This window comes from Sinocyclocheilus anshuiensis, unplaced genomic scaffold (genome assembly GCF_001515605.1).
Source record: "Sinocyclocheilus anshuiensis isolate Anshui unplaced genomic scaffold, SAMN03320099.WGS_v1.1 scaffold579, whole genome shotgun sequence".
Lineage (NCBI taxonomy): Eukaryota > Metazoa > Chordata > Actinopteri > Cypriniformes > Cyprinidae > Sinocyclocheilus > Sinocyclocheilus anshuiensis.
In genome coordinates, this window is record NW_015551075.1 from 135,973 (window position 1) to 139,359 (window position 3,387).

General features: G+C 36.3%; 1 pseudogene; it reads right to left on the reverse strand.

Annotated features, from left to right (window-relative positions):
• Nucleotides 1-3,387, reverse strand: part of LOC107662315 (uncharacterized) — a 28,844-nt pseudogene that overhangs the window by 10,342 nt on the left and 15,115 nt on the right.

Consider the following 3,387-nt stretch of genomic DNA (forward strand, 5'->3'; position numbering starts at 1 on the left):
CCAAATATTGTCCTATCCTAACAAACCATACATCAATGGAAAGCGTATTTATTCAGCTTTCAGATAATATATACATCTCAATCTCAAAAAAATGGACCCTTATGACTGGTTTTGTGGTCCAGATTCATATCAATCATGATGTTAGATTGTAACTCACTGCTCTATCAAAACCAGTCGGAACAACTGACGGCAAGGTAAGTCCAGCTGGTTCAGTACAGTCTGGCTGCTAGACAGGTAGTTTAGCTGGCATGAAGTACACCGGAGCGTCTCCGTCATCATAAGATAGTACCTGTCAATATCCAGCACCTTTCGGACTCTCTTGTGGACACTGTGGTGAATCAGCTGTTTGCCGCAGACTGGACAAAGCAGCTCGACCTTCCACAAGTGTTTGGGCATCCATACTAGAAGGCTGTGACTGAGGAAATGCTCTGGAGATGGAGCCTGGATGGAGATCGGGGGTGGGACCGGCGGATCGTACCACATTTCCACATCTGGACGAAGTTTGTTGCCATGAAAGAGCTCTGTTGCGATCCACCTCTGATCTTCTGACGGGATTGTTTCTCTCATCTCATCTGGAAGCCAGAAGTGAACTGGACCAGGATCATGAGCGGAGTCCGAATCAGCTGCAGGAGGAGCAGGATCATCATCTTCATCCTTAGAGAAACGCAACAGAAGACTGCATGAGTAACACGCGATTTTATTTTGAGGCTTCCCACTGCTATTATCAACCAAAAAGCAGTTGAAGGATGACCATTCAATTATTTATCTGACTCTATTTTTTTATGTTTTTGAAAGAAGTCTCTTCTGCCCACCAAGGCTGCATTTATTTGATCAAAATGTGACCCTGGAGCACAAAAGCAGTCTTAAGTCGCTGGGGTATATTTGTAGCAATAGCCAAAAAAACATTGTATGGGTCAAAATTATTGATTTTTCATTTATGCCAAAAATCATTAGGATATTAAGTAAAGATCATGTTCCATGAAGATATTTTGTAAATTTCCTACCATAAATATATCAAAACTTAATTTTTGATTAGTAATATGCATTGCTAAGAACTTCATTTGGACAACTTTAAAGGCGATTTTCTCAATATTTAGATTTTTTTTGCACCCTCAGATTCCAGATTTTCAAATAGTTGTATCTCGGCCAAATATTGTCCTATCCTAACAATCCATACATCAATGGAAAGATTATTTATTCAGCTTTCAGATCATGTATATATCTCAATTTTTAAAAAATGGACCCTTATGACTGGTTTTGTGGTCCAGGGTCACAAATGACAGTAAAACAGTTACATATTATGATATATATATTGAATATATTGTGAAATGTAATTTATTCCTGTGATCAAAGCTGAATTTTCAGCATCATTACTCCAGTCTTCAGTGTCACACAATATCAGCATTGACTGCCACAAATAGATTCACACAGATTTATAAACGATTCTAAAGACGAATGTTGCGTTCTCAAAAGCAAATTAGCAGCTAGCATTTACAGTGAATCGAAACTGAAAACACAGTACTGATACAGCAGACATGTAGCGTGTCAGACTATCGCCTATATTTATATAATTACATCACAACCGTTGCCACCAAAAATAGAGTGTAAGTCTGTGGGAAACACTGTAACCCCATTTTCATGTTTTAAGATGCAAGTGTGTCTAACAAACCCGGTGCGAATGGAATCCACATAAGCAGTTGACCGATGGCAGTCCAGGAATTTGCATCGGGCATTTCTTTATCTATAATAATAGAATACATTTATGTTCAGTTCAGTGGCCAGCAACCGTTGGGTCAAACTCACACATAAATGGCTGGGGTCGTATTGTACCTCTCAAATCAAAGAAAAAAAAAATCTTTGAATGGTCAATTATTAAATATATTTTATTCATAGCACACAACACATTTTTGACAGCTGTAGAAATTATATTTTTGCAAAAAGAAAAAGCATATCTTAGCATCATTGTGGCATTATTTTTGTTTAAATAATGATTCGCTTTTTATTTGTGCTGTCAATCAATTAGAAAAAATGTATTAATCGCACATTTTTTCTCAAATTAATTGCGCTTAATCCCACCTAACATTAAAGTTTTTAAATATACTTTTATATTGCAATAATTTCACATTCAATCTTCTAATTAATGTAGAAACAATATAAAAACAGTATAATTTTTATATTTGTTTAATGGCATCTTTTTATGACTGAAGGCGAGTATCACTGATACTAATACTCTACTGATGTCTCTGTGAAATTGTTTTTTCCCCTAATATTTAACCCTTGACTACAGCAATTTAACATTACAGTATAATTGAGAGCTATCAATTTGAACATTTATTAAACTTAAAAAAATACATTCTTATTTAAGTGAACTTCAAAAAATCTTCACATAAACCCATTATAATACAAGTCATGTTTGCCTGTGCCCTTCAGCAGAAAATATACAGAAATAGAATGAAGTTATCAAACACTAAATTCTAAATTACACATAGATGAATCCCTTAGAAGTGATTGATTTCCTCTTTTTTTATTTTGTTCTTTGATGAACAGACATCACAGCAGCTGGTTATGAGGCTATTTTGTCTTCTTTAAGAGCTGCTGCTGCCGCTGGACATGACGCGGATCTGACACGCATCATGTTTTGGGAGATAGTTTCATAGTTTGGGAAACCCTAATGTAGACTATCAATAGCACTTTACAATTTAAATAATGTACCGTTATTTTGTTCACATATTTACGTAGTTAAATGGGACTTTTTTTGCATTACTTTTGGCACCTGTCAATTGGGATACAGGGTTTAAAAGTGAACTATTAAGAAAATTATGTCAAAATACAAAAAAAAAATCTTAATGGTTAATGTGACCTGCCATTTCTTGACAGTTCCTGTGAGACTGACCCTTATAGATTATGGCTTCATGCCTGTGTCGTGTCCATACACACCTGCTGAAAGAGGTCATACCAATTCCTCTGACGGGGAGCAGGTCTGTTTCCAGCATCAGAAGGCCAATTCCCCGAGGATGCAAACCGCTGCAGGCGGGACATCCACACCTCGTCACTCATCGCCTTATGGGATTTTGATTTGGACATAATCTGAAAACAAAAATGAATATGAATAAGTTTGTTTCATTAGAAACCTGCTGCACAAGGCATTTGTTTTCATATTTATGCGTATTTGAATTTGATTATGTTCAAACCCCAATGAAATGGGACAGGGGGTGTCTAGAAAAAGACTTAACATAAATACACTGCAAAACATTTGTTTCTCCCATTTTGATCTTAAGCTTTTTGTAACTACTCATTTCCTCTCATTATTACAGAAGGGTGGGTGGATCAAAAACTCATAGGGATAATAACCTGCAACTCCTGTGTGTCCTGGTTTGATACTTAAAC